Source organism: Oryctolagus cuniculus, chromosome 9 (genome assembly GCF_964237555.1).
Source record: "Oryctolagus cuniculus chromosome 9, mOryCun1.1, whole genome shotgun sequence".
NCBI lineage: Eukaryota > Metazoa > Chordata > Mammalia > Lagomorpha > Leporidae > Oryctolagus > Oryctolagus cuniculus.
Window position 1 is genome coordinate 34883985 of NC_091440.1, and position 25045 is coordinate 34909029.

The 25045-nt window shown below is 37.6% G+C and overlaps 1 long non-coding RNA gene across 1 annotated transcript in view; it reads right to left on the reverse strand.

The window, feature by feature from the left end:
- Positions 1-25045, reverse strand: part of LOC138843768 (uncharacterized) — a 129179-nt gene that overhangs the window by 16606 nt on the left and 87528 nt on the right. The window lies entirely within an intron of this gene.

The following is a 25045-nucleotide window of genomic DNA, read 5'->3' on the forward strand; positions in this document are numbered from 1 at the left end:
AAATGATGAAAAAGATATTCCATGATAACGAAAAGCAATAAAGAGTAGGTGTAGCCACCCTACTATCAGATAAAATAGACTTAAACCAAAAACTGTTGAAAGAGACAATGAAGTGCGCTATGTAATGATTAAGGGATCAATTCAAAAGGAAAATGTGACTATAATAAATGTGTATGTATCCAGTGCAGGCACCTGGCTATTTAAAACAAATGTTAATGGGTCTAAAAGGAGACATAGAAGTCAATGCAAGAGTAATTGCAGATTTCAACACTCCACTTTGATCACTGGATAGATCAACTAGACAGAAAATCAAACAAGAAACAACAGAGCTAATCAGCAATATGGACCATAAGGACCTAACTGATATTTACAGAACCTTTGAACCCACATTTACAGAATACACATTCTTTTCATCAATGCATTGAACTACCACTAGGATAGACAATAAGCTAGGCCATAAAGCAAGTCTCAGAAAATTTAAAAATATTGAAATCATACCATGCATCTTTGCTGACCACAATTGAATGAAGCTGGAAATTAATAACTCAAGTATCTTTATAACATATGTAAACACATGGAGACTGAACAACATACTTCTGAGTGAACAGTGGGTCATAGAAGAAATCAAAAGGGAAATCAAAAAAATTTCTGGAAATGAAGATGATAATACAATCTATCAAAACTTAAGGGGTACAGCAAAATTAGTGGGAAGTTAATAGTAATTACTGCCTACATCAAGAAATTGGAAAGACATCAAATAAAAAACTATCAATGCATCTCAGGTACCTAGAAAAACAACAACAGGCCAGCGCCTTGACTCACTTGGCTAATCCTCTGCCTGCGGCACCAGCACTCTGGGTTCTAGTCCTGGTTGGGGCGTCAGGTACTAGTCCTAGTTGCTCTTTTTCCAGTCCAGCTCTCTGCTGTCGCCCGGGAGGGCAGCAGAGGATGGCCCAGGTGCTTGGGTCCCTGCACCCGCATTGGAGACCAGGAGGAAGCACCTGGCTCCTGGCTTCGGATCAGCACAGTGTGCTGGCTGTAGCAGCCATTTGCGGGGTGAACCAACGGAAAAGGAAGATCTTTCTCTCTGTCTCTCTCACTGTCTAACTCTGCCTGTCAAAATAAATTAAAAAAAAATAAAGAATAACTCATTCAAAGTCTTCTCAAGGTATTCAAAACAATGGAAAGGTTGGGGGGGGGGAGGAATCCTCCCAAACTCCTCCTATGAAACAAGCAACATCTTAATTCCTAAACCTGAAAAAGATACCACAGAGAAAGAGAACTATAGATCAATATCCCTGATGAGCATAGATGCAAAACTTCTTCAACAAATAATAGCCAATCAAAACCAACAACACATCAAAAAGACCATTCACCTGTACCAAGTGGAATTTATCCCTGGTAAGTAGGGATGGTTCAACATTCGCAAATCAATCAATGTGTTACATCATATTAACATACTGAAGAATAAAAACCATATGATTATCTCAATAGATGCAGAGAAAGCATTTGATAAAATACAACATCCTTTTGTGATGAAAACCTTAAACAAATGGGGTATAGAACACATTAAAGGCAATTCATGATACACCAACAGCCAGCATATTATTGAATGGAGGAAAAGTTGAAGCATTTCTACTAAGATCCAGAAACAGACAAGGATGCCATTCTCACCATTGCTATTCAATATAGTCTTGGAGGTTTTAGCCACAGCCATTTTGCAAGAAAAATAAATCAAAGGGATACAAATTGGACAGGAAGAAGTCAAATTATCCCCATTTTCAGATAATATGATTCTACATATAGGGGAACCAAAAGACTCCACTAAGAGTCTATTGGAACTCTTAAAAGTGTTTGGTAAAGTGGCAGGATATAAAATTAACATTAAAAAATCAATAGCTTTTATATATTCTGAAAATGCCATGGCTGAGAGAGAACCTCTAAGATCAATCCTATTCACAATAGCTACAGAAAAAATTAAATACCTTGGAATACATTTAACCAATGAAGTGAAAGTTCTATATGATGAAAATTACAAAGCATTAAAGAAAGAAACAGAAGAAGACAAAAAATTTATGTTAATGGATTGGAAGAATTAATATCATCAAAATGTCCTATTAGCAATTTTCTATACACTGACCTCCCCATCCTGTTCCTTGGCCATAAATTCCCACTTTTCCTTTTTATTTGGTGTTCAACTGATCTCTCTCTTACCTAGCACCACATTCTATTTTAGAAGATCCACTTAAATAAAGTATTCCTTACTATCTTTTACAAATATCATACATAATTTTTCCTTAACATTAACTATGCTTACTGAACTATGAAATGTGAAAAATTTATTGTATAGGTAGAATTATTAAAAATCTTCATAGGACATTAAATAATACCTAAATAAGATAGTAACAGATTTCTTGAATAGGAAAATTATTTTAAAGACATTAATTTCTCCCCCAAATAAGCTATCAATATAATGCAATTCTAATTAAAATATCAACTCAGCTCTTCATGGAAATTGATGAGTTTATTCTAAGACTTATATAGATGAATAAGAATACCTAAGAACTTTGTCAGTAAGAAGGCAGAGTTGGAGTACAGAACTTGTCTCACCAGAACTTGCAATAGAGCTACATTCATTAAATAATGTTGTATTCATATACAAATCAATCAATCAATCAAAGGCCACAGCAGGAAGCCTATAGAAATTTTTTTCATATATAACAGAGATAGTATAGTAGATTATTGAGAAAAAAAGGAAAGACAAATATTACCTAAGTTACCAATTTGGTAAAGAAAATAAATCTCTGTTTCCAATCAAACATAAAATTTAACTCCAGATTGATTAGGAATATAAATATTAAAATAAAATTTCAAAACTTTAGAAAAAATTGTACAGGCCTTGTCTCTACTATTGAAGAAAAGTGTTCTTTTCTTCATACTATTGTTGAACTCTTTACTTAGTGCAGAGTTAATTTAATGAATGTAAAATAAACTGAAAATAGATCTTTGTGAAAATTAAGAGTGGGAATCAGAGAAGGAGGAGGAAGAAGGAAGAGAACATGGGCAGGAGAGAGGGTAGAGTAGGAAGTATCACTATCTCCTAAATCTGTATGTTTGAAAGAGATGAAGTTTGTATACCTTAAATAAAATTTTAAAAATAGAGTAGTTTGGATAAATTAAAAAAAAAAAGTAATGGAACATCTCTCTGACCTCAACATGGGGAAGAATTTCTTAAATGAGATATAAGAAGCACTAATGATACTAATTGACTATCTTAAATTAGAATATCTGTTCATCACAAGGTAAAACTAAGAAGTGCAAAGGCAAATTACAGAGTGAAAAGATGTTATTAGCATAATAGAACATAACAGAAAGAACAAGCTTTTAATATAGTATGAAGAGTCCTATGATTCATTAGGTAAATTATAGTCCAATAGCAAAATGAGCAAGAAGCATGAACAGGTGTTTCACAGAATAGGAAACCCATATTCAGCCAATAAGCACAGAGGGAAGTGTCTAAATTGACCAGTAATTGGAGAAATGTAAACCAAGGCCACAGCAAAGGACCATTTAATATTTAGTTGTGGTAGACTGACGGTCTCCATAAGCTTAAACCAGTGACTATGTTGCCTTGCATGGAAGAAGGTTTTCAGATGTGATTAAAGATCTTGAAATAAGAATACTTAGTAAGTTCAAAGTCATCACAAGCATTTTTATAAGAGGGTGGCAAAAGGGTCAGAGTAAGACAAGGTGACACAATGTTGGAAACAGAGGTGGAAGGGTCAAAGGTCAAAAAGTAATGAACAGTGAAGCTTCTGCGGCTGACCCCTATACTATCAACACCTTGCAAACCATATGAGTCACATGATCATCCAGCATAGGACCAAGCAAGGACACCAATGTCAACTCATGCAGTAAATACTATAAAATTAGATTTAATCATTCCTTCTACACATAAAATTTAATAATTTTTCTGTCATGTTATTTATAATTATTACATATTTTAAACTTCCAAATACTAAATCATCAAATATAATAAAAATAAAATAAAGTATTTTATTTTATTTCAATATTTTTTTCTGCACCCCAGTGGATTGTCCTGTGTGAATCACAACTTTAAATTGCAGTCTATTTTAAAATTAATAACATTCTTTCTGAAAAGGCCAGAGCTGCTCCAGGAGATATGGTGGCTTGTTTCCTCTGCTTGGATGAATCAGGTGGGAGATGATGATAAGGTGGGAGAAGGCCCAGGGCACCCCTCACGTCTGGGCCCTTGGGAGTTCACACTTCTGATATTATGATTGCCAAACCTGCCCCAGAGCTACCAGCGCTCCACTCTCCAATATCCACCTCTGTCACTCCTGTAAGTTCCAGATCTGCCCTCCTGTTTCCATGGACCTTGTTCATTAGTTCCATTCTACTGTTGCTGCAACTAAGCCTACACCATCTCTGCTGGTTGAGAACCCCCAAGGACCCCTTTCCCTTCAACACAACATTCAATTCTTCCAGCAAACCTTTGGTTGTGTCTTTTACAACTTACGTTCATCTTTGGTTATTTATTATTTCTCAATGTCTCTAAGTTACAAACCTGTGAGAACATGTACCAAAAAATAATGTAACCATGAGAGCTCTACCAATGTCTATAACTCTTCTGGGTACTGAAGAGATATTTAGTAAGGGAAAGCAAGAATGAAACCAGAAAGAAAGTAAGATGTAAACCAATTTGAAAAACAACTGTATTGTGGTTTAAGACCTAGAATCAAACATTGCTGACAGTCACTGCAAGACCTAAAATATTCCCATGAACTAATTCTTTCCATGGAGGTACAAGAGAGGAATGTGTTGATGATGTTTTTGTTTTAGAACGACAAGCAACAGCAGGATTATTGTACTGAGACCTCATTATAGATGGTCTCATCTAACATCTTCACTTTACAGTTGGACTAACTGAGCTCTGGAGGGGTTAAGTGACTCACCCAAGTCTCCTTTTTCAAATTCAAGCACTCTTTTTACATCCACATATAGGTTAACTGCAGTTTCATCTAAACAGTGTAAGACAGAGATGTTCTGTTAATAGACTCCTTCTAAAAATATTTTCACAGACTTTTCAACAAATCAAACAGGTATTAAAATATATATTTCTATTTTATACTATATGTGGTTAAGGAAGGAAAGCAGAGTAGAAAAAGTGAAAAATTTATTTACTGCAAGGGTTCATGCCAATACTGGCAACCTAACTGAATAACATCTGTGTAGTCCAAATGCCTTGAAAATTGCACTTTGATTACAATGGTCCCAGACTGAGAAGACCTTGCAAGCCTGACAGAAACAAACACACAAAATCCTCTATGAGAGTCCATCACCTTTGCCTTCCATTCTTCCTACAATTAAATTTTTCATTTATTCAGCAATGAATGTCAAAAAATTACAAGACACAAAGGAAACTTGCCATTGGTCACCAAAAGCCATAGAAACAGAGATAACCAAGATACATATACACAGATTTGAGATTAGACTTATCAATACAGATCCAAAGAAAAGTGTTAAGTGGGATGTTCAAAGAAATCTAAGTAAAGTTTGAAAATTCCAGCAGAGACCTCAAAGTATGAAAAGTAATAAAGGAGATTAGAAAAAGTAGCATCCGAAGAGTCAGAGAATTCCAAATTTGCCTGTCTTTTCAGGTGGTTACAAAGACGTATTTGTCAAGTTAGGAGGCTAGAGCATATTTTATTTCATTGCTCATTATCTTGATTTATAACTTTTAAACACTGAGACCTGTGGTAGGTGGATCACCATCTGTATTCATGTTGAGTCTTGAGAGTAAGCTTGTAAAAGAGGATGATGGAATTTCCTGCTAATAAACTTGAAAATGTAAACAAAATGGAACATTTTCTATAATAATACAGTTTACCCAAACCAATAACACAATAAAAATAGAATGCCTGAACAGTTTTGTCACCATTATTTTTAAAATGAAATCAGTCATTAAAATCTTTTCACAATGAAAGCTCCAGGCCCAGATGATTTCCCAGGAAAAAATTTTTTTCTTTATTAAATATGTGTTTATTTAAGACAGAGACAGAGATTGATCATCCATTCACTGGTTCATTCCACAAATGGCAGCATGTAAGGACTGGTCCAGGCTGAAGACAGGAGCCCAGAACTCCATCTGGGTCTCCCACATGTGTAGCAGGGACCCAAGTACTTAGACTATCATCCTCTGACTTCCCAGGCACATTAGCAGGGAGCTGGATCATTAGCAGAGCATCTGAGACTCAAACTGGTAGTCCAATATGGATGCTTGTGTTGCAAACAGTGGCTTACCCAGCTTCATCACAACACCAGCCCCTAGGCAAGTTGGTTTCATTCCAGGAATACAAAGTTGACTCAATCTTATAAATCAATTGATGTGGCTTACCACATTCATAAACCAAATTAAAATAAATATGATTATCTCCATTAATGTGGAAAAAGAATTAGATGAACTTTAAAATCCATTCATAATAAAAACTGAATAAGAAAAACACTCCTTAATCTGTCTAAGAGTGTCTATAAAATACTACCTCAATCACTGTACCTAAAGTTCATATTTCGCCCTTTCATATAAGGATGCCTCTTCAGCCAGAATTTTAATTTTCTTTTTTTTTTTTTTTTTTTTTGACAGGCAGAGTGGACAGTGAGAGAGAGAGAGACAGAGAGAGAAAGGTCTTCCTTTGCCGTTGGTTCACCCTCCAATGGCCGCCGCTGCAGCCGGCGCACCGCGCTGATCCTGGCAGGAGCCAGGAGCCAGGTGCTTTTCCTGGTCTCCCATGGGGTGCAGGGCCCAAGCACCTGGGCCATCCTCCACTGCACTCCCTGGCCATAGCAGAGAGCTGGCCTGGAAGAGGGGCAACCGGGACAGAATCCGGCGCCCCAACCGGGACTAGAACCCGGTGTGCCAGCACCGCAAGGTGGAGGATTAGCCTATTGAGCCACGGCGCCGGCTCTCAGCCAGAATTTTACTAGAACTTTTAGCCAGGACAGTAAGAACAAGAAAGCATAAGGACTGGAAAAGAAGAAGTAAAATTCTTATATCTCATAGATGATATGATTATATATATAGAAAATCCAAAATTACAGATAAATTGTTCAGAATTAAATGTAGAATTAAACAGTTTTTAAAAACATATACAATAAATATGCAAAAAAAATATACTTATATACAAACCACAATAGAAACTGAAGTAAAAAAAAATAGTGTTGATAATAGCATCAAAATACCAAGGAGGTAAATCTAACAAAAGACATGCAAAAACTTTGTGAAGAAAATTAATTAGCTTTGTTGGGAGAAAGTAAAGAAGGGCTAAATATATGGTGAGATATAAAATGTTTGATTGACTGGGAAAATCAATACCATAACAGTATTGTGGTGGAGTCACAGAGTTGTGGCTGGAGCCAGGACAATACAGCTGGAACCATGTTTCCTGGGCCCTTTTGGTTGGGTGTGCCCATTTAATTAACTTACTTCCCACAAGATATATACACCAGGCTCTCTCTTCCCTATTGGCTGGAGTCAAGGTATTGCAACAGCCCAGCCTGTAGCACACACTGAGTTTCTGGGTTATTGGATGCTATCTTTATGATCCACGTGATCTAAGTGGCAATTACATATGATTACATATATGAAATTTGATTAGGCTGTACAATTAAAATTTTAACATCTTACTGTGTTTATATATAACCTCAATTAAGGCAATTTTCACAAAAGATTAACCTGGTTGCAGAAAGGGATAAGACTGAGTTTGGCAAGAGCATCTAGGAGAATGGCGTAACTGTCAGGCAAGAGATAACGCATGATAGTTGGATCCAGGGTGGAGGCTGATAAGATGAAGCATATGAAATGATTTGAGGCAATGTTAATGGGATAAAATTCACAGGACCTGGTAGGTTGAGCATTGATGTATTTGGATGTGAAAAGTGAGGGAAACAGAAAAATGAGAAAGGGTCTGTGTTCTAGCTCTTCTTAATCTGAACACAGTAGAACACAGTAGAAGCCCAGAAAGTATGGGTCTGGCAGGAGAGACTCTCAAACCGGTTTTCATATATATATATATTTTTTTTTTGGAAAATAAGCCTGAGAGTCTCTGAGATAGAATTCTTAAAAGTCATTCCTCTTCCATATTTTGAGGTTTACATGAAAATGCAGCAAAGCCTGAAATGCACCAGGTTTCCATGAGTGACTTCTATGTGGCTACTTCTCGCCATTTCAACAAAAAGGGTACTGCAAATATTAGAGTCTAACTCTGTTACCAAATTCTCTTCTGCTCTTATGGCTATAAAAGTATCATACATTTGTGAACATGAATCCTAAGTGTTGCTCCTTTTTGGTGATTGTTGCATATTAGCATTTTTGTATGATGATGGCTCACACATTTGTCATTATTAATAGCATTATAATATTCATTGGCCTTCAAGAAACCTACAAAGTGGTTGCTACTACCATGAAAGCACCACTTGGGAGTTAGCACCTGAACTTGGACTCACTGGGCTGGACATTGCATAGTCTAGGAGATCTCAGCATTGCAGCTGTCAGAGGGAGGAAAGATTCAAAAAGAAACTAAGTAAGTCCAGCAGGGTCTGGAATATTTAGTCAAGAGTATTTAAAGATGATTCATTAAAAGAGAAATAAAATATATTTGTCTTCCAGCTTTAAAAATTTCCAAATCTGTCATAACTCCTAAAAAACAACAATCACTCAAAACAACAAGTTCAACAAAAAGCTTTTGTTTCAATCAGCTTCATAGATGATATGTCAATTAATGGCTGTGCTGGCTGTGTTTTAAATACTCAATATAATACAGGCTCTGTTTCTCCGATTAAGTATCTCTGAAATTTGTTTGTTATTTTAATAGACTACTTTTAGAGCAGCACTAGGTTTACAGAAAAATTAAGCAGAAAGAACAGACTATTTTCAAATATACTGACACCCAGGTCCTCACCTTTCCCCATTTTTAACATTTTGCATTAGTGTCGTGCATTTGTTACAATTGATGTCATTACTGATACAATATTATTAACTATAAATCCAGAGTTTACATAAGCATTCATTCTTTTTTTTATTTGAGGAGCCGAGACAGAGCTCCCATCTGCTGGTTAATTCTCCAGGTGCCTACAATGACCATTTGCAGGTATTTGGGCCACGTGTCAGCCGCACAATCCACGTCTCCCATAAGGGTAGCAGGAACCTAGTTATTTGAGCCATTACTGCTGCCTCTAATAGCAAGAACTGGAGACAGGAGCTGGAGATGGGCACTGAATTTAGGCATTCCAATATGGGACACACGGGTCTTGAACTGCATCTTAATTGCTAAGCCAAACACTATTTGTGTTGTGTCTACGGGTTTTGACATCTTGATAACATCTGTATCTACCATTATAGTATCATACAGAATAGTTTCGTTGCCTTAAAAATCCCCTGTGCTCCACCTATTCATCCCTCTCCCCATCCTCTCTAGCCCTTGGCAACCACTGATCTTTCTACTATCTCCATAGTTTCATCTCTTCCAAAATGTCATATGACTAGAATCCTACATATGTAACCTTTTCAGACTGTCTTTTTCACTTAGCAATATGCATTCAAGATACAACTTGCTACTTGTATTTAGTGAGGAGTAAAAAGAGAAAAGTATAAAGACAGCACAATTTTAAGATACTCTCAACGCTTTAGTATTAATTGTTACACAACACACACACACACACACACACACACTCATCACTTAGAATTTGCAAGCAATGAGGATGTGCCAAATACAGAAAACACTGATTTTGGGAGTAAACATTATTCCTAGTCATTCCAATAGTAGACGCAAGTCCCATAGTGACGACTTTGAAAATGTTCCCATATTTATAGAATATAAAGGGGGTAGTGATAGAGAGTTGCAAACAAATACTAAAGTGTTATTAGTTTACTTATGGTAGTGATAAGAGTGAGGTGTTTCTGAAACACTCACTCTTGTTTTATAGGATTGAGCAATGACAATGTGTTTAGATTGCTGAGAGCCAAAGTCCTTTTTTTTTTAACTTTTATTTAATGAATATAAATTTCCGAAGTACGGCTTATGGATTACAATGGCTTCCCCCCCATAACGTCCCTCCCACCCGCAACCCTCCCCTTTCCCATTCCCTCTCCCCTTCCATTCACATGAGGATTCATTTTCGATTCTCTTTATATACAGAAGATCAGTTTAGCATACATTAAGTAAAGATTTCAACAGTTTGCTCCCACACAGAAACATAAGGTGAAAAATAATAGATGATTTTTTAAATGATGATGAAATCAGATCAGACCTATTGTCATGAAGAGCCAAAGTTCTTATAGAGAAAAAAAGATATACAAATACATATTTGAAAATGTCAAGAAAGAACCCCATGGGAATGTTACTAAAGGTATTGATGTGGACTCAAAATTTCTTAAGTATGTGGATAGGTGTATGTTCATATTCACCTGTATGTACACATACATATATAAATAATGTTTGCATGTATATTGGTATGTATATGTACATATGTGTTTGTCTTTCTGTGTGTATACATGGTGGCTGTGAATGTGGAAAGCATGCTTGAGCTGGAAATATTCATTTTGCAATATCATAATAAAGACTGGCACAGCCAAAAAAATCATCAATGGATGCTAAGTCTATGGAGGAATTTTGCTGAAGAACAGGCACTTGGAATGGACTTCAAGATCTTACCACAAATTGCTAATTGGCTTCAAGTTTAAAAACAAAAGAATTATACAGAAAATAAACCAGGCAACACTTTCTCCAGGTGACTGAAATTAGTATCCCTGGTGAGGAGAAGATGGGCATTGTGTGCCTCCAGTGAGGAACTTTGAGAAAGGCACAATATCACCTATTAAGTATCTGATTAATAAAATATAGCCTAACTGTAATCATGAGAAAGCAGCAGACCAATAAGGAATGCTATATTAAAAAGGGAGGAAGACTGTAATCTTTGGCATATTATTGGCACAAAAGACAAAGGCTGTGCAAACGTTCCAGATTAGAGGTTATGGATATATGATAAATAAATGCAATATCTGACTATTTATTGGTCCTAAACTATAGAGGAGAAATGCTACTAAAGTCATTGTTGGGGCAATTGCATATGGAGAGTAGCTTGGGTAAAAATGGTATATCTATGTTATCCATGTATTGAATTTGGTGACTGACCTGTGTTTATGAAAGAGATGATCTCTTCTTAGGAAATATTTAGGAATAGAATACTAGTAATGTAGGAGGCCATGATGTATACAATTTAATACTGGTAATAAGAAGGATTTTCAAATGGTCATACAAAATGCCTATTATGAGAAGACTATATTCAAATTTTTTAAAAATGCACACCAAAATAATTGTATGATTTAATTATATTTTTCCATGAACTTTTTGAACTATCCCACAATGGTAAACATATAAAGTCAAGACAGGGGCCAGTGTTGTGGTATAGTAGGTTAAGCCATTACTTGTGACAGTAGCATTCCATGTCAAAATGATGGTTCAAGTCCTGACTGCTCCACTTCTGACAGAGCTCCCTGCTAATGCGTTTGGAAGGCAGTAGACGATGGCTCAAATACTTCAGCTTCTGTCATCCATGTGGGAGACACAGATGGAGTTCCTGCCTCCTATATTCAACCTGGCCTGGCTCTGGCTGATGCAGTCATTTGAGGAGTAAGTCCAAAGATGGTAGAATGACTGATCAATCTATCTATCTTTATTTTCTTCCTTTAAAAATTATTAATATAAAGAAAACAGATTTTATGCATTCCATAGGTACAGTTCTAAGACAACCACACTTCCCTCACTCCTCTGCTCCCCTCCCCATTCTCCTCCCTCCCTCCCCTTTCTGTCTTTCAAATAATTAAAACTTTAAAAAAAAACCTGGGAGATACATCAAAATAAATACTTTACAAAGAGTCAACACAGAAAATTACAAAACAAATCAGGTAGAATGACAATATATGAATATGAATAAAGGGTATAAAAGGTATTCTTAATATTATTCCTGAAATTTTTAAGTATAAAATTATTTCCAAAGAAAAACTTTTAATTAAAGAAAATAATATCTAATGAAGTATGTGATTAACATGGATTCCTTATCTACTATAATCTGAACAACTCCTCTTATTCATCCTTTCAAATAATCTGCCAGGGTAAAATCTCCATGACACCTCCCCCAACACTTTGCTCTCAGAAAGAACTATACCTTTCATATCATCTGAAATTTCATTTAGACTCCATTAACTGAGTGAAAATTGCAATGGCTCAATTAAGACAGAAATGCATTTTGGTCTCCAAATTGAGGAAGAATAAGTTCCACTGGGTCACTAGTATTCTGACTCTTCTGTGTTTGTTCTCTGCCGTCCTCTGTCCACGGCTTCCATCCTCAAAGTCACATCATGTTTCACAGTAGCTGGTGGGGTTCCAGGCATCTCATCGACATTCTAGTCAGCAAGCTCCATTTGTCACCATGCTAAGGGGACTTCCCAGAAATCTAACCTCAAAACTTCCACTTGCATCTCATTAGCCAAATCTTAGTCCCATGGCTATATTAAGTTGCAAGGAAGGATGGAAAATGGTCTTTAACTGGGCATTTTGCCACCTGGTAATAAAACAGGAATTCTATTATATGAAAGAAGGGAAGAATTAATCTTGGATAGGAAAATATCCATCTCCGAACACTTTCAGTTATGATATTTACCATTATTTAATGCATAGTCCATTATTATATTTTTTGTTTCCATATCAACACCATAAACTACAACATACAATTTTGGGATGTGAAATACCTATAGTTATTTCTGAGTTTCCCCAAGGCTAGCTTAGAACCAGTCATGTAGTAATTGCTCATGTAAGGTTAATGAAATACAATAAGCTGATAGGCAGTCATTTGAGATACTCCAGATAAGAATAATTTAAATTCCACGTGAGTACCCCTCAATTACGGAAAGATCTTAAGAACTGACTTCTTGAGTTTAATTTGGTTATAATTACAAAGTTTAATTTTGGTGCTAATGAAATCCACTGATGACTAGAGGTCATAGAAGATATGATGCAACTGAAAGTTTTAACAAAAAATAGAAACTTTTTCCTTGGCTTCAATGACTCCTCTATTTTTCAGCTGTGATGCTGTGAATTCTTTCACTTCAGTATTAAAGCATTTAATATTAGGTATGTCTCTGACCTCACTTAATTAGTCAATAAGGAAATGGGTTTAGAGGCAATTTCAATGGCATACTCAACAATGAGCAATGTAGTAGGAAACAGGAAGCAAAGGATGTGAGATTTCTGAGGGATGTTTCATATTCTTAAGCACACAAAGCACACAGTACACAGCAGAACCCAAATGATCTTCAGAAAAGTGCAAAATACCAGTCTATTTAGATGAAAACACTAAGTGAAGAATGAACTTTCATGCACCAGAAGAAAAACTCTTAGCATTCCTCTGGTTAAGTTATTACTGTGTGTCACAATTTTTTTTTTTTTTTTTTTTTTGACAGGCAGAGTGGACAGTGAGAGAGAGAGACAGAGAGAAAGGTCTTCCTTTTGCCGTTGGTTCACCCTCCAATGGCCGCCACGGACCGGCGCACCGCGCTGATCTGATGGCAGGAACCGGGTACTTATCCTGGTCTCCCATGGGGTGCAGGGCCCAAGCACTTGGGCCATCCTCCACTGCACTCCCTGGCCACAGCAGAGAGCTGGCCTGGAAGAGGAGCAACCGGGACAGAATCCGGTGCCCCGACCGGGAGTAGAACCCGGTGTGCCGGTGCCACAAGGCGGAGGATTAGCCTAGTGAGCCGCGGCACCGGCCTGTCACAATTTGCTAGACATGAGAGGTACAAGAACATAAAAAAAGAGAAAAGACCGTTAATTTGATGGATTCTTTAGCCTCAGTTCTCTCAGTAAGTGGTGGAGTTTGTCTCAAGGTTGTCAACTTCTAAAACTCATACCCTTGACAACAATATTTTTACATTAAGAATTATTCCATACTGGATTGGGATTTTGGAGCAATAAATAAGATACCACTTGGAACACCTACATCCCATATTGGAGTGCCTAGGTTCAAGTACCAGCCACGCTTCTGATTCTAGCTTCCTGCTAATGCAAACCTTAGGAGGCAGAAGATGAGGGCTCAAGTCATTGGATCACTGCCACCCACGTGCGAGACATGGATTAAGTTCTTGGCTCTTGCCTTCCTGGCCTAGCCCCAGCCATTGTAGGCATTTTGGGAGTGAACAAGCAATGGGAGATTGTACAGTCACTTGCTTTCTCTCTCTGCCTCTCAAATAAATAATTTTAAAAAGAATTACCCTTCTTGACTATTTCCATCTTAAATTTTGGGTCTACAACCAGGTTATAATCAAAAATCCAAAATTGCTGCTTTTAGTACTTGTGATTTTGATTAAAAAGTTAAGTTGGGGGCTGCTGTTGTGTCATAGCAGTTAAGTTGCTGCTTGTGATGCTGCCATCCCATATCTGAATGCTACGCAGAATCTGGGCTACTCTATTTCCCATCCAGCTTCCTGCTAACGCATCTGGGAAGGCAGCTGATAACGACTAAAGTGCTTGAGATCCTGCCACTCAAGTGGGAGACCAGATGGTGTTCATGGCCACTGGCTACAGCTAGGCCCAGCCCTGACTATTGTAGCCATTTGGGGAGTGAACAAGCAGATGGAAGATTGATCTCTCTCCCTCTCTCTCATATATCTGTGCGTGTGTGTGTGTGTGTAATTTTTAAAGCAAAGTTTGTGGTAATGGATAATAAAACTAAGATAATTTTTAAGTAAAATGAAATGCTCATTTATATTTTATCTCACGTTTAAAGACTGAGTATGCTGAGTTCTGTAGAAAGAAGCTACAAAGTTTTGGATTGCCCTGTGGTTGTCTCCATTCAAAAAGCAACACTCTGAACTGCAAAGCAACAATTTGCTTATAATTTTTCTACCTGATGGCAAAAATTCAATCTGATTTCCCCCCTAAATCAACCAGAGAATTTGGTGCCGTGGGCAGCCTCAACACAACTGCTAGGCATTTGGGGAAATTATTACCCAAATAAAAGGTGGAGCTCCAGAGGGAGTAAAACAAAAATCATGCCAAAAAAGATAAAGCACACCCTCCTTTGAAGATTATTGCCAAGTATCTTTAGAATAGTGCCAAAGAAAGCTTGTCATCCAGGTTTACTTCATCTCAGCCTTTCCTCTTCTAATTCTAAATACCCTGGCTATCACTTGCACCACAAAAACTCTATATTAAGCCTTGTAAAGATATTAGGAAACTGACTGACTTAGATCCTAGCAATGTCAGTTTATTATATCATCCAGTTATTTTCTGATGGAGAATAAACAAGGAGATAGAATGTGAGTGTCTGGCCATACATCTGAGACCACCAAAGACTGGGTTGAAACAAACTCATATTGCATCTATAGATTTCCCTACTGTCCTGTCTACTCCCTTCTTTAAGAGGACAAAAGCATCCCTTACTGGGTGTTACACCTAAAGCCTTTGATTAATAGCTCTATCATTGTGGAAGTTGTCCAGCCTGAAATGTGAGCTCATCAAACCTTGCAGAAACCATAAAAAGATCATTTGGCTATACATACCCTGCCTCTTGCCAAAAGGAATTTTAAGTGGCTCTGAATTACAGTTCCAGAACAACAGCCCACAATGACCACACATTATATCCAGTCTCATTTAGAGTATCAACAAGGTAGTAATTCTCCCTAGTAGTAACCCTTGGTGTGATAGCAGCCCTGGTCATTGCTCTCTTTTTCAGATCTAGGGGAAGAATTATCAGAAATAGGACAAAGGTGTAGGGGTGAGCATTTGGTGTAGTGGTTAAGATGGTATTGGGAGGCTGGCGTTGTGGTGCAATGGGTTAACCTACTGCTTACAACAGCAGCAACCCACATTAGTGCATCACGTCAAATCCTGTCTGCTCTGCTTTCTATCCAGCTTCCAGCTAATGTACCTGGAAAGGCAGGGGAAGAAGGCCCAAGTATTTAGGCCCCTACCAATCATGCAGGAGATCCAGATGGAATTTCAAGTTTATAGCTTTCGGTTGACCCAGTCCTGGCTCTTTCCTCTCCTCTCCTCTCCTATCCTCTCCTCTCCTCTCCTCTCCTCTCCTCTCCTCTCCTCTCCTCTCCTCTCCTCTTCTTCCTTCCTTCCTCCCTCGCTCCCTCCCTCCCTCCCAACCTCCCTCCTTCCCTCCTCCCTTCCTTCTTTTCTTTTTCTTTCTTTCTTTCTTTCTTTCTTTCTTTCTTTCTTTCTTTCTTTCTTTCTTTCTTTCTTTCTTTCTTTTTTCTTTTCTATTTATTTCTATTTATTCTATTTATTTATTAGAATTATCTGGATAGATATCTATAATATCTATCTAATAATAATTCTATTATCTTTTCTATTTATTTATATTTATTTATTTATTTAATTTATTTATTTAAAAAGATGCTAATTGGGAAGCCTGCATCCCATATTGAAATGCCTGGATTCAAGTCTCAACTTGGCTTCTGATTCCAAGTTCCTACTAATGCACATCATGGAAGGTGGTAGTAGGTTATGGTTCAAGTACTTGGGTCCTTGTCATCCACATGGGAGACCCAGATTGAATTCCCAGTTCCCAGTTTCAGTTTTTTCCAGTACTTGCTACTACAGGTATTTGAGGAGTTAACTAGCATATAGATTTATTTACTTCTGTGTCCTTCTCTTTGCCTTTCAAATACATATTCAAAAGAAGAAAAAAGGAAATATGACAAGGATGGCATCTTTTTTTTTTTTTTTTTTGACAGGCAGAGTGGACAGTGAGAGAGAGAGACAGAGAGAAAGGTCTTCCTTTTTGCCTTTGGTTCACCCTCCAATGGCCGCCACGGACCGGCGCACCACGCTGATCTGATGGCAGGAGCCGGGTACTTATCCTGGTCTCCCATGGGGTGCCAGGCCCAAGGACTTGGGCCATCCTCCACTGCACTCCCTGGCCACAGCAGAGAGCTGGCCTGGAAGAGGGGCAACCAGGACAGAATCCGGCGCCCTGACCGGGAGTAGAACCCGGTGTGCCGGTGCCGCAAGGCAGAAGATTAGCCTAGGGAGCCGCGGTGCTGGCCAAGGATGGCATCTTGAAATCAAATAATGGAGTGTTTGATACCTGAGGCACAAATATTAATCAATATTCTCCTTTTTAAAAAATTGCTATATTGTAGTATCATAAAAGTAATATTTGACCTAAATCTGTATAGATGAAATACATGAAACTAGTATACCTTAAATAAAATTTTTTAAAAAGTAAATTTGATGATGTTAAGTCATTAAAAATTGCTGTAATTTGAGCCTAATATCTATATATCATTATAATTTGTACCATTACTAAATTCAGACAAAATGAACAGAATAGGACCATACAGAAGACATGGAAACAAACATGGTTGTGTATTTGGTCCCTGAAAATCTATTACCAAGAAGAGAAGTTCAGTGGTATTCATGGGTTTGGATGGTAGAGCAATTTAAGGACTTCATATCCTAAAAGGGACAGCAATGATCAAGTCTAAAAGGGGCAATAAGAGAGAATACTTCAGGACCAGCATTGTGGGGTAGCAGATTAAGCCACCATCTGCGACACCAGCACCCCAAATAGGCTGCTTCACTTCCAGTCCAGCTCTCTGCTAATATACCCGGGAAAGTAGTGTAAGATGGCCCAAGTGCTTGGGATGCTGCACCCATGTGGGAGATCTGGAAGTAGCTCCAGGCTCCTGGCTTTGACCTGGCCCAGCCCTGGCTGTTGTGGCCATTTGGAGAATGAACCAGTAAATGGAAGACCTCTCTCTCTCTCTCTCCCCCTCACTCTTTCCCTCTCTCTCCCCCCACTCTCACTCTCTCCCTCTCCCTGTCTTTCCTCCTCTCTTTGTAATTCTGCCTTTCTAAATAAATAAGTACATAAAATTTTTAAAAGGCTGAATCTTTCCGATCTTTCTAATGAACATGCACTTTTTACATTGAGGCACTAGATGGAAACAAAGTAAGAAAAATAATGAAGAATAAGAAGCATATTAAGCTGTAAAAAGAATTTCATGTATTCTCCTGTTACTTTAGAGAGGGATAAAAGCATTCCATGGTAGCCTGACTTTTAAATGCAGACCATTTTGGTCTGCTTTCACAATATTTCAAGCTCACTTTTCAGGAACAAATCTATAGCTAGAACCTTAGTAGATCCGTTACCTCTGCTGCAGTCAGGAACAAACAGTGGAGCAGCAAGTCAGGTTTGAGAAGGGTTTGGGCTACCCAAGCCTAGTATTTAAGTCTTAAGTTCTTTTTAGGAAATTACTTTCCTAATGACATGTAGGAACATACTTTTCAAGGCTATTAAGAACAGAAAGCAGCAACCCACTGCTGACTCTGACTTCTCTTTGAAGTGCACCAATAGGAAGGTAGTGGCTTTCAAAAACAGAAGAAAATAAAAGCACTATAACGTAGTGCAATTTAATGTACATACTTCATTGCCATCCTCCCATAAAGCAAATGTGTTCCAGGATTTTTGTTGCTAATGAAAACAAGTCTCATGACACCGTTTTGGGAGGTCCCAGTCTGGAACCCAACCCACTGCTATCCATTTCTCTCTTCAAATGGAGAAAAAAAATCTCAGGTGAAGTCTCATCTTCTAACTGCTACCCAGTGATTATTTTTAATCATATTTTTCATAAGGGGTAATGTTGAGATAAACGATATCGAGATAATAATGATAATGTTTGAACTTGAAACTGACCTCATCCATCAGCCTTCAAACCTAGAGACTGTTCTTATTGAGAGAGGAAAAAAATTCCACTGGGTCCCAATAAATTTATTCAAAGTGTTTGGTGAGGTAATATCTGATTTTAAGGTACATAACTGAAATTTATGTAGATGTGGGTAGGGGTACTATAGGTTTGTTTCAGCCATTATTAGAGTAGAAAAAGCAAAATGATAAATGGTTATTTACTTAATTTTAGTGTCTTTATAAAATTAAAATATATGTATTCTGAGTGACACTGTCAATATGGTATTTTATTTGCATGGCTGAATAAATATAAACTTAGTACTCAATCCTTTCTGGATTCTTGAAATCTGGGAGTTCACGAGCTGAGGAGCGCCTAGCGCCTCTAAAGTTTTCTATATGGTAATAAATCCCAAAAAAAGTAGTATTGTACCTATGTTTATTTACACATGAGTTTCAAAACATAACAGCTCTCATAGGATTTATTAGAATCAAAATAAAAATAACAAAAGCAGCCCTTTTTCTTTCCATCATCAGGTTTTATGTTTGAAATACTCAATTAAAAGTTACAGGATAGCAACTAGCTGTACTTTGTAGGAATTTGAGTTAAACAGAAAGAGAAATCAAATGTTTAAAGGGCCATAAACAAGAGTGTCAATTTGTTAAGTCAACAACAGGAGTCACTGTGCACTTACTCCTCATGTAGGATCTCTGTCAATGTGTTGTACATTGTGAATTAATGCTATAACTAGTATTCAAACAGTATTTTACAGTTTGTGTTTCTGTGTGGGTGCAAACTGTTGAAATCTTTAGTTAATATATGCTAAATTGATCTTCTGTATATAAAGATAATTGAAAATGAATTAATGCGAATGGAATGGGAGAGAGAGTGGGAGAGGGGAGGGTTGCAGGTGGGAGGTAAGTTATGGGGGGAAAAACCCATTAATCCATAAGCTGTACTTTGGAAATTTATATTTATTAAATAAAAGTTTAAAAAAGGGCTATTTCGAAGACATTTATGGTTTGTACAGTTATTGTTAGAATGTAAGCTATACAGGGGGCCAGCGCAATGGCACTCTAGGTTAATCTTCTGGCCTCAGCACCAGCATCCCAGTGGGCACCAATTCTAGTCCCAGCTGCTCCTCTTCTGATCCAGCTCTATGCTATGGCCTGGGAAAGCAGTAGAAAGTCCTTGGGCTCCTGCACCTGCGTGGGAGACCTGGAAAAAGCTCTTGGCTCCTGGCTTCGGATAGACCCAGGTCCAGCCATTGTGGCCATTTGGAGAGTGAATCAGCAGATGGAAGACCTTTCTCTCCATCTCTCTCTCTCTTTCACTGTCTGTAACTCTACCTCTCAAATAAATAAATAAAATCTTTTTTTTTTTTTAAAGGAATGTAATCTACACAGGCCAGCAGCTTTCCTTGCCTGGTTCTGTGTGGCGTCCCTACCACTAGAGCAATGCTGGACACCTGGAGGGCACACGATTTTAGCTGAGTAAGTGAGGAGGGAGCTTGAGCATTTGGGAAAATGGAAGACTAGCACACATTTTGAAAACATGAATTCCACGAAGGACCAACAATCAATGAAAGTTTACATTGCATAAATTGTGAATATTCTGATTCACCTACGTGCTAGTCTGAAATAGCCACCCAGGGTACCCTAGGAAAAGTTCTGATAACAGAAATCCTCTTATCTGACCAGGGAAGCTGTAGAAGCCATTAAAAGATTAAGTGGGGAAACACCATTTATGTTAGTTCCATTTTGTAGACCTGAAAATGGACTTATCTGATTTTCACAGAAGTGGAGCTTTGTCTCCATGTCTCTGGACCTAAAGCTTGTGCTTTAACTCTTCTAGCTCAAGGTAAGAAAAAATATGGGGAGTGGGAACTTTAACAAGGGTGGCCCATTTTACTTTCTAAAGCCAGAACAAAGGTCATAACAGATGAACAAGAAAGATGACAAATTAGAGAACATACAAGTTTTTGGAAGTTGGTTCAAAGAGGCACTGAGATGCATCACCCTGACATAACTATTTCTGGAATGCAAATGCAACACATCATGTCAAATATTCTTCTGCTCGATACTTCTCTGTGGATCTTGTCGGCAAGCAGGTTCTGATTCTGCTGGAATTGAGGTAAGACCCTAATTTCTGCCTTTATAGCAGGCTCATGGACAGTGCCCATCTGCTGTTCCACAGATCATTCTGTGAGTGGCAAAGCTTTACACGATACCTGTTACAAGCTATAAGTAAGAACTGCATCTTCCTGCTCTGTCAAATGAAAGTTTGACACCTCAGGCTTTTCAGGTTTCACTAGCTTGAAACAGGTATGGTAATAGCCAGAAATCAAACTAATCACAACAGGCGTAAAGTGAGATTTTGGAGATTAGAATCAGAGTTTAGGTGGAGTCAAAACAATGCAAATATTCTAGTGTGCCTCCCTCTCTTGATTTTCTTATTGAACTTAGCATATTTCCCATAAAACTAAAATGTAAATACCACAGTAATGAAGTTTATTGTAGTATGACAGATCATACCAAGAATCATTCTTTTTCCATTTTGTTTTAGGTACTATGGAAAATCACGTTATATTTTTGTGTGATATGTTATCATCCTCCTAATCCTGCTTCATTTTAAAAACAGCAATGGATTTTCCATTATCTTATTATCTTCACTCTTTTTTAAGTTGGTATTTATTAAGGGTGCACAATGCATCAGACAGTATACTAAGTATCTAAATGAATTATTTCCTTTACTCTTTAAATAACCCTATGAGGTAAGGTCTACTATTATCTCCATTTAAAGATAAAAAACTGATGTTAAAGGAAATGAAGTTGTTTTCCCAAGGTAATATAGCTGATAAGTCAGGGTTACTGAAGTTTGTTTGAATCTAATACTTTAGTACTTGGAAATCATGTCATAGGAGTTCCTTTTTAGAAAGGAAAAAGTACAGATAATCAAATTTTCTTTTGAATATTTGTAAAGAGGAAATTTGAGGGTCCCTTTTATAAGATAATTCAAGCCAAGTAGGTATTCTTGGCTTGCTATAGGAAGTGATGCTACCCCAGGTGGACTGGACCATGAGTAATCATAAATATCCATGGTTTTAATTTACACAGCAATGAGTTCTGCTCCAGTGCATAAATGTTCCTGGGGGAAGGGGTCCTTTTACTCTGTGCATCTATCAACTCCAAGGTTAATCTATAGCCATAGCTACCATGAGGCGTGTGACTCTGCTCTCAACCTTTCTATTTTGGTCTGAGTCTCCGCAGTGACAAGCATATAACTACATAGATACTGTTATTTTCATCATGCAAGAAGAATTCAGAATGAGTCACAAAATCTCTCACTTTTCATCGGATCGGTAGGCATTAAGAAGACATACCATTTGAGGTTTTCTGGAATGGACTATAATAAGGAAGCAGAAACCCAGAAAATAAAGACAGCCCAGTGAAGCAAGCTGACCAGAAGGCTCTGAGCCCATATGCCTAGAGCAGCATAGTTCAGTGGTTGGAAGCAAATGGACCTCCTAGTGTCAGAGACATTGTGTCAGGCAATCAGGTGAATACAAAGCTGGATGTGGTTGGCATCAGATATAGATTGTGACAAGACATCAGAAAAAGGGTTACGGAACTAACCCTTTTATTTCTAGAGGACTGATGAGCACTTTGATCCTCAGTAACCTACTTAATGCAGCTCAAAGCAAGAGCTCAATGAAAAGGAGTCGAAGTTTAGAATCAAGCTACGTGTCTGAGAGGGAAATCTATAATTGACTCTATACTGAGCCCCTGAGCCCTAGAACTGAACTTCCCTAAATTTCTCCCATTCAGAATGAATTTAATTCTCCAGTCAGGCATGCATCCGGCCCTGTGGGAAATCTGCTATGGGAATTTAACAAATTTAAATTTGTTTGGAGATGATTTTTGAAATTCTTAGATGAATGCTGAAGTACATGTTATTTTGTGTCTTTTCTAGATGGAGGGTAGCAAAGGCTGCTGTTTACCCTGATATCTGGTCTCAATTCTTTCTGGGCACATGTCTGTAGAGAATGAAGAGTAGAGTTCTCCATTTCCCTTACAGATAGGCATAGCCTGGTGAATAAATTCTGGCCAGTGGGATGTGAGCAGAGGGTTATATGAAGCACCTGTGCCTGTCCTTAAATTGTGGGAACATGTCCTTCTCTCTCCCTCCCTCATCCCCAGTGTCCGGCATGAGGATGTGATGGTTCTACTTGTGGGACAGGGACCGTGGATGGAGGAGCGTGAAGACAAAGGTTAGGCCCTTGAGAATTTTAAAAAGCAGAATTGCCTGCCATTGGAGGTGTGGAATGCCTAAACCCAGACATTCGTTGGAGACAGAAGTGAGCCTCTCTCTTAAATAAACTACTGACATCTGAATTTTGTTAACAGCTCCAAACAAAACAAGTCCACGTAATTCACTGTGCCATCATCTTTGCAAATGTCATAATCAAGGGGTAAAAGGATATTTTGGCTGCTTCACTGACTAACGCTAAGTGGTAACAGTGCTGTTAATGTACAAAGTGATAGAAACAAGGATGAATCAGTGGAAATAAGTTTTCAGATCATCAGTTTCAGCCATTTAATATTCCATGTAATGCAACACAGAAGTTGAGCTGTAACACTAACATTCTCAGAATAAAGCAAGTTTACTTCCATCATTTTTGAGAGACTTTTTCAGCCACCAAAGTCTCACATAGATATAAGATAGACATTGAATGATCCTTACACTTCTATTACTTATTACAAATGCTGTTATTTAAATAGTTATATATGTAGTGATATACCCTTCTTTCCTCATTTTATGATTTTTGTCATGAATTCCACATCATAGCATATAAATATATCCACCCCTGCTTTCACTGACTAGTATGTATGTATTTACAAGTGAATTAAATATAGCAAAATGTTCAGAATTGTTAAAACTAAAAAAAGTTGTGTTGAATGAAATTGAAGGAGAAAAAATTAATAACTAGGGAATGAGAAAATTCTTCCACTTGTGGACCATAAAATGAGAGAAAAGGATGGCATTAATCTTTTCTTACATCCACAGAAGCAGAATATTGATGCTTTAATCAGTAATTGGATAACCTGATGCAAAATTAGAGGAAATGGAAAATTAGTAATTGATACCTACAATGCTTCTGGGTGGCCTCTACATTGTTTTCTAGCATATCCAAATGTTCTCAGCCCTATGTCTTTATGATCTCCGTTGGCTGCTCCCTGCACACACATACACACATACACATATACTGCCACCAAATTACGATTCCATTCTCCAGATTTTCCTCTCATATCATTAATATAATAGGAGGTGGCATAGTCTTTCTATGTTAGCTCATTCCACCTGATGAAGTACATGACCAAGAAGGTTCCTTTAATCCTCTTTCAAAGATCAGAGTGCAGTCACAGGGCTGGAGCATTGTGGAACTAGAATTCAAATGCAGACAGTCTGACTCAAAGTGAATCTGTTCTAAAAATACATCCCAACCCATCAGGAATATGTGCAAAACAAAAATGGTTGCTGTAATTTACAAAATAATCACATCTGCAACAAAATACAACTCCTAAACCTAGCTGAAAATTGATCTGCTAAAGGGAAATTAAAAATATAGAACTGAACAGGCTGGGGGAACTTCTATACTCTCCATATCATACTCTTTAGACAGCCAGTCTGTTAATAAAAGCTGATCTTCAGTTATAATACCATATGTAACTATGCTTGAGATGTTAGTATACAACATAAACATAAAGTAAGTTAATTTGGTGATATTTTTAAAATGAGGTAAGAGTGGGTCCTCTATATTGAACCCAATATAGTCAAACTTTCAAATGGATTCCTTTTTTTTTTTCAAGTCCAAGTTTTGATCTAAGGAAACATCTGGAATTTTATTATTTCTAGCTTAGAATTGAACTACTGTTCTTTAATATCACTTCACTGTCACTTTCACTCTACAATTGATTTTTTTTCCTCTGTAAAACTAACCTTTTGAATCTGACCGAAAAAAAAAAGTGTTTTTATCTATTGTCATCATGACATGCCACCTATTTCCAAGTTCTGATGTTGGGTTGTTCAGTAAATTCACTGACCAGGGAAACTATTCCTTATAATGTAGTATTTTTAGAATAATAACTCATATTTTTCTATTCAGATGTTTTTTGTTTCTATTTGCAGATGAGGAGAGTGATGTTCAAAAAGGTTTCATACATTGCCCAGGATAAAGCAGTGGCTAAGGGGAGGAACTAGCATTCACCC